Below are 16657 nucleotides of genomic sequence, written 5' to 3'. Positions count from 1 at the left end.
TGGGTGATATGTAAGTGATCACCCTGTGTGAGTTTCAAGTGTCAAATCTGTTTACCAACGCTGTTTAACCCTTGCACAACTACAGCTTCTTATTCAAAATGATGAAATCTGGTGTCTGTGCCCGCCTTGCCACCATTTTCATGCACAAATGCTTGTTGGTCAAGGCAAATTGCAAGTGGGTGATATGTAAGTGACCACCCTGTGTGAGTTTCAAGTATCAAATCTTTTGACCAACGCTGTTTAACCCTTGCACAGCTACAGCTTCTTATTCAAAATGATGAAATCTGGTGTCTGTGCCCGCTTTACCACCATTTTCATGCCCAAATGCTTGTTGGTCAAGACAAACTGCAAGTGGGTGATATGTAAGTGACCACCCTGTGTGAGTTTCAAGTGTCAAATCTTTTGACCAACGCTGTTTAACCCTTGCACAACTACAGCTTCTTATTCAAAATGATGAAATCTGGTGTCTGTGCCCGCTTTACCACCATTTTCATGCCCAAATGCTTGTTGGTCAAGGCAAATTGCAAGTGGGTGATATGTAAGTGACCACCCTGTGTGAGTTTCAAGTATCAAATCTTTTGACCAACGCTGTTTAACCCTTGCACAGCTACAGCTTCTTATTCAAAATGATGAAATCTGGTATCTGTGCCCGCTTTACCACCATTTTCATGCCCAAATGCTTGTTGGTCAAGACAAACTGCAAGTGGGTGATATGTAAGTGACCACCCTGTGTGAGTTTCAAGTGTCAAATCTTTTGACCAACGCTGTTTAACCCTTGCACAACTACAGCTTCTTATTCAAAATGATGAAATCTGGTGTCTGTGCCCGCTTTACCACCATTTTCATGCCCAAATGCTTGTTGGTCAAGGCAAATTGCAAGTGGGTGATATGTAAGTGACCACCCTGTGTGAGTTTCAAGTATCAAATCTTTTGACCAACGCTGTTTAACCCTTGCACAGCTACAGCTTCTTATTCAAAATGATGAAATCTGGTGTCTGTGCCCGCTTTACCACCATTTTCATGCCCAAATGCTTGTTGATCAAGACAAACTGCAAGTGGGTGATATGTAAGTGATCACCCTGTGTGAGTTTCAAGTGTCAAATCTGTTTACCAACGCTGTTTAACCCTTGCACAACTACAGCTTCTTATTCAAAATGATGAAATCTGGTGTCTGTGCCCGCCTTGCCACCATTTTCATGCACAAATGCTTGTTGGTCAAGGCAAATTGCAAGTGGGTGATATGTAAGTGACCACCCTGTGTGAGTTTCAAGTATCAAATCTTTTGACCAACGCTGTTTAACCCTTGCACAGCTACAGCTTCTTATTCAAAATGATGAAATCTGGTGTCTGTGCCCGCTTTACCACCATTTTCATGCCCAAATGCTTGTTGGTCAAGACAAACTGCAAGTGGGTGATATGTAAGTGACCACCCTGTGTGAGTTTCAAGTGTCAAATCTTTTGACCAACGCTGTTTAACCCTTGCACAACTACAGCTTCTTATTCAAAATGATGAAATCTGGTGTCTGTGCCCGCTTTACCACCATTTTCATGCCCAAATGCTTGTTGGTCAAGGCAAATTGCAAGTGGGTGATATGTAAGTGACCACCCTGTGTGAGTTTCAAGTATCAAATCTTTTGACCAACGCTGTTTAACCCTTGCACAGCTACAGCTTCTTATTCAAAATGATGAAATCTGGTATCTGTGCCCGCTTTACCACCATTTTCATGCCCAAATGCTTGTTGGTCAAGACAAACTGCAAGTGGGTGATATGTAAGTGACCACCCTGTGTGAGTTTCAAGTGTCAAATCTTTTGACCAACGCTGTTTAACCCTTGCACAACTACAGCTTCTTATTCAAAATGATGAAATCTGGTGTCTGTGCCCGCTTTACCACCATTTTCATGCCCAAATGCTTGTTGGTCAAGGCAAATTGCAAGTGGGTGATATGTAAGTGACCACCCTGTGTGAGTTTCAAGTATCAAATCTTTTGACCAACGCTGTTTAACCCTTGCACAGCTGCAGCTTCTTATTCAAAATGATGAAATCTGGTGTCTGTGCCCGCTTTACCACCATTTTCATGCCCAAATGCTTGTTGGTCAAGACAAACTGCAAGTGGGTGATATGTAAGTGACCACCCTGTGTGAGTTTCAAGTGTCAAATCTTTTGACCAACGCTGTTTAACCCTTGCACAACTACAGCTTCTTATTCAAAATGATGAAATCTTGTGTCTGTGCCCGCTTTACCACTATTTTCATGCCCAAATGCTTGTTGATCAAGACAAACTGCAAGTGGGTGATATGTAAGTGATCACCCTGTGTGAGTTTCAAGTGTCAAATCTGTTTACCAACGCTGTTTAACCCTTGCACAACTACAGCTTCTTATTCAAAATGATGAAATCTGGTGTCTGTGCCCGCCTTGCCACCATTTTCATGCACAAATGCTTGTTGGTTGAAAGGGTTAAAGCTCGTCTCTGCTTCACATGTCATAGAATTGTTTGTGTTACAGAACTGTTTGTTCCAGCACATTTTTTGCTACTGTCTTTGTCTGTTATCTTTTTATACCGTGTGAATAACTTTTCTATTTGAGTACAAATTTGCCCATATATGTATATCCTTCCGCTGCGGCAGTTTCTAGCCAATCATGTTATGTTGACCCCCTTTTGTGTTCTGTCCAATTAGTTATTGACTTGGGACATACACGCCCTAAATCCTTTCTTTTATATACTTTTGTTAAACAAACAATAAACAGTGTGAATCTTTACTGCTTGTGTTTTGCATGTTACTCGTAGCATAAGGTTTACACTCACGGACGTCTAAGAGACTATCACATCGAGGGTTAAAGAATAGAGGAAGAATCCTTACAAGTGGGGGCTCTTGCCGGAATTCAGTTGATCGTCCCCGGACGGTAAGATAGAGAATTTATTGTCTGTCTTTGCCATACGGGATTGCGGTCATACACTGAAGCTGAATCCGTGTCAGTGTTCTGGGAACACGTGACCAAACATCTTTAATGTCTGGGACTTAAAGATACGTCTGAGAAGTGACCAGGGGTCCAAGCGCAATTCTCCAAAGACGTTAGTATCTGGGATACTTAAAATAGACCTGGGAGTCTATACATAACGTAGATTTTACCTCGATTTGATTGTCTACTTATTATGTTATGGCCATAACAGATATTAGAGTATAAGTTTCATGTATTCAGCTTGACGGGTGGTAAGTGCACGTCTGTTGAATACCCTTATAACTTTCTTGCTTCCTATCACAATACGCTGCATTTCCAAGTCCCTGTACGAGTGGTGAGTAAACGTACAGATTATTACTATCGATTGTTTTGTTAAAGTACTATGCAGATGATATTGTGATATTGTCAATAACTAATTAACTGGTTAGCTGATGCATGCATAGAAAGTTGTTGGAAATTGTGTTTTTACTATGGGCTCTGGTCAGAGTAAGAAAACTGTATACCCCCCTCCCCTACCCGAGGAGACATGTAAAGAATACGTGGCCCGTAACTCTACCTCTGATTATTATTTGATTGATCCCTGGGTGGATAATTTAGCAGGGTGGACAGAGAAAGCAGGACAGGACCCATTCCCACGGGAAGGCAGTAATTACCCTTTTTATATGGATATGGTTAAAGGTCTTTGTTTAGGGGACAGGGAAGCCTGGCCGTGGTATGATCATGATCCACAATGGGATATGGCATATATGCGGGCCGGGGGTGAGCAGTGGCTGACCATAGCGCCCTATTGGTATGATAAATCCATCAATAAGAAACAAAGGAGGATTAAAAATATCAGTTCCCAACAGCACAGAAGGGAGGAAGTGAGAACCTGTAAATCTTTGAAAACCCTCTCGCCTCCCCCTTACATTCCAGTATATCCTGCTCTTAAAGACACAGATCTCTTAGCAGCAGTAACCCTTTCACAGCAGATGGGATCGCCTCCAACTCCACTGCTAGAAAATGCGTCCACTAGCTCTATCCCTAACGCACCAGTAACCCAGAGTTTAGATAATAGTGTAATAACCTCCCAGCCCACATCCCTTAAACAATCAGCCACCCGCCGCACAGCCGATTCCACTATCGCTGCTGAGGGCTCCTTCTCCCCCCATGTCACTCGAAGAGGAACTGAATTCTCTGACGGCGGTGAAGCTTCTTCCACCACCGTTGCCCTCCACTTACCCTTTATGACAGTGGGAGACCAAATGTTAATAAAACCCATTGAAATAGAAGATTTAGACAGGATAGTAAAACACTGTCCCAAGCCTACCGTTACCCCCGCTGGCTGTATATCTTATTTGCGCAAAGCTTGCAAAGGACGCAGCTATACACAAGAAGACATGAGGCTGATTATAGATGGTGTAACCGACCACTATAATGGATGGGATTGGACAAAGGTCCCTACCATCCACACACCCGCTGCACAAAATAGTGCCGCTGCTTACCCCCTCAACACACTGACAGGTATCGAGGATATGTGGAAGGAAATTGATACACATATGAAGGAAGTCTTTAAAACCCGTGCTTCTTTGCCTGTCGCTGTAGCTTGTAAACAGAAGCCCTCAGAGTCTGTTACTGAGTTTTGGAAAAGGTTTAAGGACTGCTGGACAGATGACGCTGGCTTACCTTTGCTTAACTCAGAAAGCTTACTCATTTCCACCTTCATTAACAACCTTCTACCTTCTGTCATAGTTTCTGTTAAGCAAAGCGTCTCTTCCTGGACTTCTGATAGTACGAAAGATTTTGAGAAACATTTATATGAGAAAGAGGCTGCAGGGTGTTTTGATGTAAAGAAACCTGCACCCACTCATAACTATCAGAACTCCAGACGCTTTGACAGACAGAACCAACCCCGCAGTCAGGGAAGATTCCAAAGACCCCAACATAAATCACCTACAGGAGACATGGCCGGCAAACGGCACACCTCCTGTTACAACTGTGGCCAGGATGGTCACTGGGCAAGAGATTGCCCCCAGCCCCCTCAGACACCTCGACAGCCTGCTCTGAATCCTGCCCCCCAACAACACCCCCGCCCACGCCATGACAACCCTCTCTCTGATCATGTACGTTTCAGAGTTGACTGGCAAGACCCCGCGCACTGACGGGGCCCGGAGGAGGGTATCCCAGCCTTTATTCAACTCACCCGTCATTGGAAAGATTCACCTCTGCTGCCACTTATTATAAATGGAAGTAAAATTCCCTTTTTAGTGGACAGCGGTGCAACAACCAGTGTTTTGTGTTCTGACCTATATGATGGTGATTTGGAAAAGACTGCTCCTTCAATGGGAATCAATGGGATACCCACCGATGCCTACCTAACCAAGGCCCTCTCTGTCTCCACAACAAAGGGGTTGCGCATGGGCAAACATAGGTTCACAGTCATACCTGAGTGCCCCATTAACCTACTAGGTAGGGACCTGCTTAGCAAACTTTCCATCTCTATCCTGCCCTCACCTACTGGTACTGGGTTGGATATTGAATCCCCTCATTTTCCAATTTGGGAAATGACTACCAACATGCCTGACCTCGCCCAAGTAAACCCCGCTCTTTGGTCAGAAGGTCCATATGACACTGGCCTAATCTCATGCACACCATATAAGGCCAATCTCAAACCCGACTCACACCCTGTTTATCAAAAACAGTATCCCCTCTCACCAGAAAAGATAGAAGGTCTCCGCCCCATGATACAGCAATTCTTACAACAGGGTATTCTCAGACATATTGTATCACCATACTGTACTCCTGTGAACCCTGTTGCCAAGGCTGATGGCAGCATAAGATTTGTACAGGATCTCAGAGCGATCAATCAGCTAATTGTCCCAATTGCACCAATTGTCCCAGACGTAAACTCACTCATTTCTGCAATCCCTGCAGATGCTGCGTTCTTCTCTGTAATTGATTTGAAGAATGCCTTTTTCAGCATACCTGTAGATTCACAGACACAATTACTTTTTGCCTTTTCTTTTGAGGGTAAACAACTTACCTGGTGCAGATTACCCATGGGCTATATTGACTCACCCGTTGTCTATAGCTTTGTACTCCAGGCCACATTGAGGCCCTGGCAACCTCACCATGGTTCAGTCCTGCTACAGTATGCAGATGATCTGCTGCTCTGTAGTCAAACTGAGGAGGCCTGCCGAGAGGATGGTGTTTCATTACTAAACTGGCTTTGTGAATGTGGACACAAGGTGTCCAAAACAAAAATGCAATGGTGTAAAAAGCATGTTGATTACTTAGGTTTTGTGCTCACTCAGGGAGAGAGGAAAATCAGTCCACAACGCATACAGTCTGTATTGGGCCTGGTCACCCCAACTACCCAGAAGGAACTACTGTCCTTCCTGGGTATGGTAAATTACTGCAGACAGTGGATATCTGATTGCTCCTATTATGATAACATTTTGAGACAAGCCACACTGAAGGACAAACCTAAAACTGTACAATGGTCACAAGAAATGTTAACTGCATATGAAAGTTTAAAATGTATGTTGATGAAAAGTCCGGCACTTGGCCTCCCCAATTATGTACTACCTTTCCATCTATATGCAAGGGACAATTGTAAAACCATGGCGGGGGTGCTCACACAGTTTCATGGAGGGAAGTTGCGCCCCGTGGCATTTTTTTCCAAAGTCATGCCAGTGTCTGTGCAAGGTATGCCTGCCTGCCTCAGGGCTTTGGCAGCCTGTGCAATGGTTGCAGAAATGGCCACTACCCTCACTTTAGGCCACACCACAGTACTCCACACCACACATGATGTCCTGGCAATACTTAAAGGCTTACACACACAGCACATGTCTGCTCAACGCCTTAGTGGATATGAAGTACTCCTTTTGAGTAACCCTACCCTTACCATCAAGTACACTGCTAGTTCTTCTGGCCCAGCACCCATTCTCAATGCCCTTTTAGGCTTGAAAGGTCCCGAGGATGAACCACCCGACCTACATGACTGTGCTGCTTCCATTGAAGCTGAAACTTCTCCCAGACTTGACATGTCTCCCGTTCCCATACCAGGCGCAGACATAGTTTTTGTTGACGGCTCCTGTAGTAGGCCCAATGACAATACATACCAAGCTGGCTATGCCATTGTCACCCTCCCTGACACTGTGTTGGAAGCCCTACCAATACCTTATCAGTCCGCGCAAGCTGCAGAACTCATTGCACTCACTAGAGCATGTCAGCTCTACCAGAACAAGCCTGTTACCATCTACACTGACTCCAGATACGCCCACGGCGTTGTTCATGACCATGGGGTCATTTGGCAACGCCGTGGCTTTCTCGGGGCAGATGGTAAGGGTATCTCGCATGCGCAGCTCATCTCTGATCTGTTACATGCCATTACCCTCCCTTCTGACATTGCCATTATCCACTGCAAGGCACATACTGGCGGCAAGGATAATATCTCCCTTGGCAACGCCCTTGCAGACACTACTGCTAAACAAGCGGCCCTACAGCCTACTGCCCATTCTCACATGGCAGTCATGGCCCCTCCCTCCCTTGACAACGTCCATCTGCTCACTCAACTTCAAGCTGCTGCGACTAATACTGATCTCTCCGATTGGACTTACCCAATTCTGCAGAAAAATCCTAAATCAGGATTAATCTGCAAAGAGGGGAAACCCTGTATACCCCAGTCCAGTGCCCCTTTGCTCATTGCCCATTACCATGGTGTTGGTCACCATAGTAAAGCCACAACACTCCTCCTACTAACCAAGGATTTTTATGTTACTGAGGCCAAAACACTTGTGGACCAATATGTTAGCAGATGCATCACCTGCCTCAGGAACAACCCTAACAACCCTAATAAAGCGAAACACCAGCATCTTGAATACCCCACTACCCCTTTTACACACTTACAAATTGATTTTACCCATATCCCTGGCATAGGCAAACAAGAATATGCCCTGGTCATTGTAGATATGTTCTCTCGCTGGCCAGAAGTATTCCCAACTAAGTCAGAGGATGCTAAGACAGTAGCTAGAATCCTAACACAGGAAATCATCCCGAGATGGGGATGCCCATTGCAGATAAATAGCGACAAAGGCACAGCCTTTACAGCCAAAGTCACACAGGCCCTAGTGAAGGCCTTGCAAATAGAATGGAAGTTTCACATCCCGTACCACCCGCAGAGTTCAGGGGTCGTAGAAAGAATGAATAGGACCCTCAAAGACAAACTAAGGAAGGCCACAGGAGGTACCTTCCACAAATGGAAGCAAGTCCTCCCTATCATCCTAGCAGAAATTAGGATGACCCCACAGAAAACCCTAGGGTACTCCCCTTTTGAGATATTGATGGGTAGGCCTTTTCCCACCCCATGGGCAAAAAAACCGTTGATAATACAGGAAGGAGATCTAGAACTTATAAGGGAAGAGTATGTCAGGGCCCTCATAACCAAACTTGATGAGATTGAACATGATGTTGTTTGTAAAAATCCTTTGAACCCACAGGAACCAACACATCCTTTCAAAGTTGGAGACAGAGTCGTGGTAAAAGTACTCCCAAAGAACAAGACTCCGGGAGACTTCACCTATGGTCCAGAGACAGAAGTCGTTGCTGTAACCCGAACCGCAGTCCTGACAGAAGAGAGTCCCACCTGGATCCATGCTTCCCGAGTAAAGAAAATTCCTAGACCAGACCTAGAGGAGGAAACAGGTGATTCCAGTGAGGTACGAACAGGGGCGGACAGCCCTGACCTCCCACCTAGCGAAGACAGAAGACCAGAGGAGGATGAAGAAAATGCCCCCTATCTTTACCCTGGGGACTACCTTGATAGCCCTACTGGCCCACATCCACCTCACAACATGTGAAGTTGACATTACACACACCGACGGGGTTCCCACCTTGTGGTATAATTCCTCCAACACACACGTAGCCACCTATGTCCTAGACTATTTTATGTTCCCCAAGCTTGCTGACAACAAACATTTCATACAGCAAAGAAGGAAAGCAGGGATGTCCGAAACAGTTTATATTTGTGTTACTGATTCCTGGTGGGGATATAACTGTGATTCCTGGGGATCCGTGGGGTGGAACACGGGACTTGATTGGGGGTACAGACCATCAGACGCCTTAAACAGATGGAGTCAACCTGATGGAGTACCCCTACTCAAGAGACTGTCTATCTTTAAGATGGATGAAGGCCCGAATGCATACAGGTTTAGACTAAACATCCAACACCCTAGCAGAGCAGATAATGGTACCTATGTAGTTGGGATATGGTGGAAAACAGGGTACTTTAGCGCAAGACAGATCTTTTATTTATGGGATATGTTTAAACATCCAGCATACCAGTCCAGAGTTTCTCCCCAAGGTAAACCTTTAAGGCCTCATATTGCTACCTTTAAGGATATGGTAGCCATTAATAACCCCACTTTTGAAGACGTCCTAGCCATTGAAACCGGTTTCTCTGACATTAATTTCTGGCTAGAATGGATGAAGTATAATGCTGCAAAACATAATATGAGTAATTGTTACGTATGTGGCAAATCTAGGCCCCACTTAGGTACAGTACCTTTAAACATTCCTTTAGATCAAGAAGGATGCTTCTTTAGCCTATACAATGATACTAAAAATAATGATAGTCAGTGTGAAATGTGGAAGAAGGAATATCCTATATTATTAAAAAATCCTAATCCCGGAAGTACCATAACCATATACCCCGGGAATTATACCTGTTATGTATCCAACACCACCAAAGGAAGGGATTTAAAACCTTTCCCACCAGGGTATTGCGCAGAAAGAAGGACAACTGTCCTAGTTAATCAAACTAGATCATTAGGCGACATCTACTATATATGCGGGGATATGAAACTTAGGATCAAATTGGATACGCCCTGGCATGGTGAGTGTGCCCTGGCCAAAGTCATAATGCCACTTCTAATGATCACCGAAGACCACCCCACTCCTTCCTCTAATTCCCCTATCCTTCGGAAGAAAAGGACACTCCCAGGAGGTAGTTTTGACCCCCATGTATACATTGATGCTATAGGGGTCCCAAGAGGGGTTCCAAATAAGTTCAAAGCTAGAGACGAGGTAGCTGCAGGATTTGAATCTTTATTCCCTATAGTGACTGTAAACAAAAATGTAGCGTGGATTAACTATATATATTATAACCAACAAAGATTTGTTAATGATACCAAAGAGGCCCTTCTGGGAATATCTGAGCAACTAGAAGCTACTTCCCATATGACCTTCCAAAATAGGATGGCTCTGGATATGATGCTAGCAGAAAAAGGTGGTACATGCGTTTACATCAACAAAGCCGAAGGATGTTGTACCTATATCCCTGATAACACAGGTCCTAACGGTAAAGTAACATTAGCCATACAGAAACTAGAGTCATTATCAAAAGAACTCAAAAGGAACTCAGGTGTTGATAATCCATGGAGCCAATACTTTGGATGGGTTGAAAACTGGAAACAAGCCCTTATACAAATAGGTATATTTATACTTATTACCCTTATTCTTGTTACCACTATTGTTTACTGTATTATCCCGTGCTGTAAGAAGCTCACCTCCAAGGGTATCGATAATGCCATAATGTACAATGGTGCCCTGTCCCATACTACTGAAACTGAGGTACCTGGCCCTGAGTCATATGCCCAGTATCTAGTCCACTGGCGTGCAGAAAGACGTAAGCTTTGCAAGAATCATATAGTATAACAATAATGATTCTAAGAGGGGAATGAAAGGGTTAAAGCTCGTCTCTGCTTCACATGTCATAGAATTGTTTGTGTTACAGAACTGTTTGTTCCAGCACATTTTTTGCTACTGTCTTTGTCTGTTATCTTTTTATACCGTGTGAATAACTTTTCTATTTGAGTACAAATTTGCCCATATATGTATATCCTTCCGCTGCGGCAGTTTCTAGCCAATCATGTTATGTTGACCCCCTTTTGTGTTCTGTCCAATTAGTTATTGACTTGGGACATACACGCCCTAAATCCTTTCTTTTATATACTTTTGTTAAACAAACAATAAACAGTGTGAATCTTTACTGCTTGTGTTTTGCATGTTACTCGTAGCATAAGGTTTACACTCACGGACGTCTAAGAGACTATCACATCGAGGGTTAAAGAATAGAGGAAGAATCCTTACATTGGTCAAGGCAAATTGCAAGTGGGTGATATGTAAGTGACCACCCTGTGTGAGTTTCAAGTATCAAATCTTTTGACCAACGCTGTTTAACCCTTGCACAGCTACAGCTTCTTATTCAAAATGATGAAATCTGGTGTCTGTGCCCGCTTTACCACCATTTTCATGCCCAAATGCTTGTTGGTCAAGACAAACTGCAAGTGGGTGATATGTAAGTGACCACCCTGTGTGAGTTTCAAGTGTCAAATCTTTTGACCAACGCTGTTTAACCCTTGCACAACTACAGCTTCTTATTCAAAATGATGAAATCTGGTGTCTGTGCCCGCTTTACCACCATTTTCATGCCCAAATGCTTGTTGGTCAAGGCAACTTGCAAGTGGGTGATATGTAAGTGACCACCCTGTGTGAGTTTCAAGTGTAAAATGTTTTGACCAACGCTGTTTAACCCTTGCACAGCTACAGCTTCTTATTCAAAATGATGAAATCTGGTATCTGTGCCCGCTTTACCACCATTTTCATGCCCAAATGCTTGTTGGTCAAGGCAAATTGCAAGTGGTTGATATGTAAGTGACCACCCTGTGTGAGTTTCAAGTGTTAAATCTGTTGACCAATGCTGTTTAACCCTTGCACAACTACAGCTTCTTATTCAAAATGATGAAATCTGGTGCCTGTGCCCGCTTTACCACCATTTTCATGCCCAAATGCTTGTTGGTCAAGGCAAATTGCAAGTGGGTGATATGTAAGTGACCACCCTGTGTGAGTTTCAAGTGTCAAATCTTTTGACCAACGCTGTTTAACCCTTGCACAGCTACAGCTTCTTATTCAAAATGATGAAATCTGGAGTCTGCCCGCTTTACCACCATTTTCATGCCCAAATGCTTGTTGATCAAGACAAACTGCAAGTGGGTGATATGTAAGTGACCACCCTGTGCGAGTTTCAAGTGTCAAATCTGTTTACCAACGCTGTTTAACCCTTGCACAACTACAGCTTCTTATTCAAAATGATGAAATCTGGTGTCTGTGCCCGCCTTGCCACCATTTTCATGCACAAATGCTTGTTGGTCAAGGCAAATTGCAAGTGGGTGATATGTAAGTGACCACCCTGTGTGAGTTTCAAGTATCAAATCTTTTGACCAACGCTGTTTAACCCTTGCACAGCTACAGCTTCTTATTCAAAATGATGAAATCTGATGTCTGTGCCCGCTTTACCACCATTTTCATGCCCAAATGCTTGTTGGTCACGACAAACTGCAAGTTGGTGATATGTAAGTGACCACCCTGTGTGAGTTTCAAGTATCAAATCTTTTGACCAACGCTGTTTAACCCTTGCACAGCTACAGCTTCTTATTCAAAATGATGAAATTCTGGTGTCTGTGCCCGCTTTACCACCATTTTCATGCCCAAATGCTTGTTGGTCAAGGCAAATTGCAAGTGGGTGATATGTAAGTGACCACCCTGTGTGAGTTTCAAGTGTCAAATCTTTTGACCAACGCTGTTTAACCCTTGCACAGCTACAGCTTCTTATTCAAAATGATGAAATCTGGTGTCTGTGCCCGCTTTACCACCATTTTCATGCCCAAATGCTTGTTGGTCAAGGCAACTTGCAAGTGGGTGATATGTAAGTGACCACCCTGTGTGAGGTTCAAGTGTCAAATCTTTTCACCAACGCTGTTTAACCCTTGCACAGCTACAGCTTCTTATTCAAAATGATGAAATCTGGTGTCTGCCCGCTTTACCACCATTTTCATGCCCAAATGCTTGTTGATCAAGACAAACTGCAAGTGGGTGATATGTAAGTGACCACCCTGTGTGAGTTTCAAGTGTCAAATCTGTTTACCAACGCTGTTTAACCCTTGCACAACTACAGCTTCTTATTCAAAATGATGAAATCTGGTGTCTGTGCCCGCCTTGCCACCATTTTCATGCACAAATGCTTGTTGGTCAAGGCAAATTGCAAGTGGGTGATATGTAAGTGACCACCCTGTGTGAGTTTCAAGTATCAAATCTTTTGACCAACGCTGTTTAACCCTTGCACAGCTACAGCTTCTTATTCAAAATGATGAAATCTGGTGTCTGTGCCCGCTTTACCACCATTTTCATGCCCAAATGCTTGTTGGTCACGACAAACTGCAAGTTGGTGATATGTAAGTGACCACCCTGTGTGAGTTTCAAGTATCAAATCTTTTGACCAACGCTGTTTAACCCTTGCACAGCTACAGCTTCTTATTCAAAATGATGAAATCTGGTGTCTGTGCCCGCTTTACCACCATTTTCATGCCCAAATGCTTGTTGCTCAAGACAAACTGCAAGTAGGTGATATGTAAGTGACCACCCTCTGTGAGTTTCAAGTGTCAAATCTGTTGACCAACGCTGTTTAACCCTTGCACAACTAAAGCTTCTTATTCAAAATGATGAAATCTGGTGTCTGTGCCCGCTTTACCACCATTTTCATGCCAAAATGCTTGTTGGTCAAGACAAACTGCAAGTGGGTGATATGTAAGTGACCACCCTGTGTGAGGTTCAAGTGTCAAATCTTTTGACCAACGCTGTTTAACCCTTGCACAGCTACAGCTTCTTATTCAAAATGATGAAATCTGATGTCTGTGCCCGCTTTACCACCATTTTCATGCCCAAATGCTTGTTGGTCAAGACAAACGGCAAGTGGGTGATATGTAAGTGACCACCCTGTGTGAGTTTCAAGTATCAAATCTTTTGACCAACGCTGTTTAACCCTTGCACAGCTACAGCTTCTTATTCAAAATGATGAAATCTGGTGTCTGTGCCCGCTTTACCACCATTTTCATGCCCAAATCATTTTTGTTTATTGCAAAATGTCATGTAGATTGGTGTAAGGGACACTATTTGAAGTTTATGCAATGTTAACTTAGTGATCTATCCTTATTTAATTTATTTTAATATAATAATTTCTGAATAAGAAGCTGGAGCCGAATAAGAAGTGAATAAGAAGCTGGAGCCGAATAAGAAGTGAATAAGAAGCTGGCCGAATAAGAAGCTAACTTCAGCCTCGTTGCAAAGTCTCAGAAACCCACCCTCCACAAAGCAATCTCGCCATAGCTTCATGATCTACTACTCCATGCAGAACCCAAGTATTTGGTCACGTTTATCTGATACTACAGAGAGGTGTGTGGCCACAAGCAGCAAGTTTCCTATTGGTCTATGTGGTCACGCCCCCATTTAAAGGCAACGGTAGAATTTGCAAAACATGTCTTCCAGTTAGTTGCACAAAGAAAGTTCAGTCTGACACCGTGGACCAAGCATAAGATACATGTTTCTAACATGCTATGGGGTACAGTAGATGATGAAAGTGCATTTTGGGGTGTCATCAGCGCATGTTATGTGCACTGATACTGCTTCTCTCCCATCAGTGACGTGCGGGGAGGTCAGAAGCTGGGGAGGGAGGCACACATGGGGGTGGGTTTGGGTGCTGGGAGTCTGTGACCCCCATTTCAATGTAACATATACACACACACACACACACACACACACACACACACACACACACACACACACACACACACACACAGTCCTGTCCCCACACTCACTACAGATGCCCCACACACACATACAGTCCTGTCCCCACACTCACTACAGATGCCCCCCCCCCACACACACACACACACAGTCCTGTCCCCACACTCACTACAGATGCCCCCCCCCCCCACACACACACACACAGTCCTGTCCCCACACTCACTACAGATGCCCCTCCCCACACACACACACAGTCCTGTCCCCACACTCACTACAGATGCCCCCCCCCCACACACACACAGTCCTGTCCCCACACTCACTACAGATGCCCCCCCCCCCCCACACACACAGTCCTGTCCCCACACTCACTACAGATGCCCCCCCCCCACACACACACACACAGTCCTGTCCCCACACTCACTACAGATGCCCCCCCCCCCCCACACACACACACACACAGTCCTGTCCCCACACTCACTACAGATGCCCCCCCCCCACACACACACACACACAGTCCTGTCCCCACACTCACTACAGATGCCCCCCCCACACACACACAGTCCTGTCCCCACACTCACTACAGATGCCCCCCCCCCCACACACACAGTCCTGTCCCCACACTCACTACAGATGCCCCCCCACACACACACAGTCCTGTCCCCACACTCACTACAGATGCCACACACACACACACAGTCCTGTCCCCACACTCACTACAGATGCCCCACACACACATACAGTCCTGTCCCCACACTCACTACAGATGCCCCCCACACACACACACACACACACACACAGTCCTGTCCCCACACTCACTACAGATGTCCCCCCCCCCCACACACACACAGTCCTGTCCCCACACTCACTACAGATGCCACACACACACACACGCGCGCGCCGAGAGGGGGGTGGAGGGTACTCTCTACCTGGCCCAGCCCATTGGAGGGGCCCTGGTCCCGCTGCCCTCCCCCTTCCTTGTTGTAGACAGCCGCATGTCGAGTGAGGAGAGAGGACTGGCCGCCGCTGCAGCAACCTCTCTCCCAGCCCTGCAGATGCTGTGCTGGGGTGACAGGCAGCTCAGCGGTGGCCAGTCCTCTCTCCCGTGATGAAAGGAAGGGGAACGATCGCGCCCTGCCTTGCACTGCCACCCACCAGTTCTGACACCGGCTCCCCCACTGCGTGGTGCACACCGGCTTCGCGGCCGCATGTCATGTTATTTTAGATTTTTAATAGTGCTCTAGCCACGCCCCTTCATTGGCCATGCCCCCACTCATTACTGGGTCCCGGCAAAGCTGTTAGTGCCCCCCCTCACCCCCCCCACACAAACACACACACACACAGAGTCCTGTGCCCACACTCACTACAGATGCCACACACACACGCACATACAATCCTGTCCACACACTCACTACAGATGATATACACACGTACACACAGAGTCCTGTTCCCACACTCAGATGACACACACACACGAACACAGAGTCCTGTCCCGACACTCACTACAGATGCCACACACACAGAGGCTGATGACACACACACACACAGATTACAGGTTCTGGCAGCTACTCACCCTAGTCACTGTGCACGGGTGGCTGCTGCTGGCACCCCAGATCCCCATCTCCCTCCTCCCCTGTCACGCTGCTCAGCTCGGTGTCCGTCTTTCTGCACTTCCTGGATTGGTCACATGACCAATCCGAGCTGTCCATCAGAGCACAAGTACGCCACCACACTGAGGCATGCTTCCCATTTCTCTTTTCTAAGCAGCACAATTGGCTGCTGTGTAGCCCAGCCCCGCTGTACAGGCAGGCTCTGACAGTGTGTGAGATGAGGCTCAGCTCCCGCTGCCTCATCTCTGTCTCTCACTGCAATTCCCGGAGCCCTGCAACTCTGGCCAGTTTTATCTGTAAAATGCTTGCAATTAAACAAAGAATATGCTTAGAAGTTATAAGCAACTTCTTTGTGTTATTCCAATCATTTTTAGAGTCAAAACTGTAAAGTATGACAGGTGAGGATCTGCCTCCCCTGACTGCACACCCCTGCCTCCCATGTATTAAAGCGGCCATGTGTGCACAGTGACA

General features: G+C 45.5%; 1 long non-coding RNA gene across 2 annotated transcripts in view; it reads right to left on the bottom strand.

Annotated features, from left to right (window-relative positions):
• The window catches only part of LOC134969396 (uncharacterized), a 348300-nt gene extending 332064 nt beyond the window's left edge, over window positions 1–16236 (bottom strand). Inside the window, exon 1 of one of the 2 annotated variants that reach the window (XR_010189470.1) lies at window positions 16150–16236. This is a non-coding gene — a long non-coding RNA (uncharacterized LOC134969396). The remainder of the gene's footprint in view (window positions 1–16149) is intronic. The other variant, XR_010189471.1, reaches the window with a different exon arrangement.
• Window positions 16237–16657: the final 421 nt, after the last annotated feature.

Source organism: Pseudophryne corroboree, chromosome 11 (assembly GCF_028390025.1).
Source record: "Pseudophryne corroboree isolate aPseCor3 chromosome 11, aPseCor3.hap2, whole genome shotgun sequence".
NCBI lineage: Eukaryota > Metazoa > Chordata > Amphibia > Anura > Myobatrachidae > Pseudophryne > Pseudophryne corroboree.
This window is presented reverse-complemented; position numbering and strand designations above follow the sequence as displayed.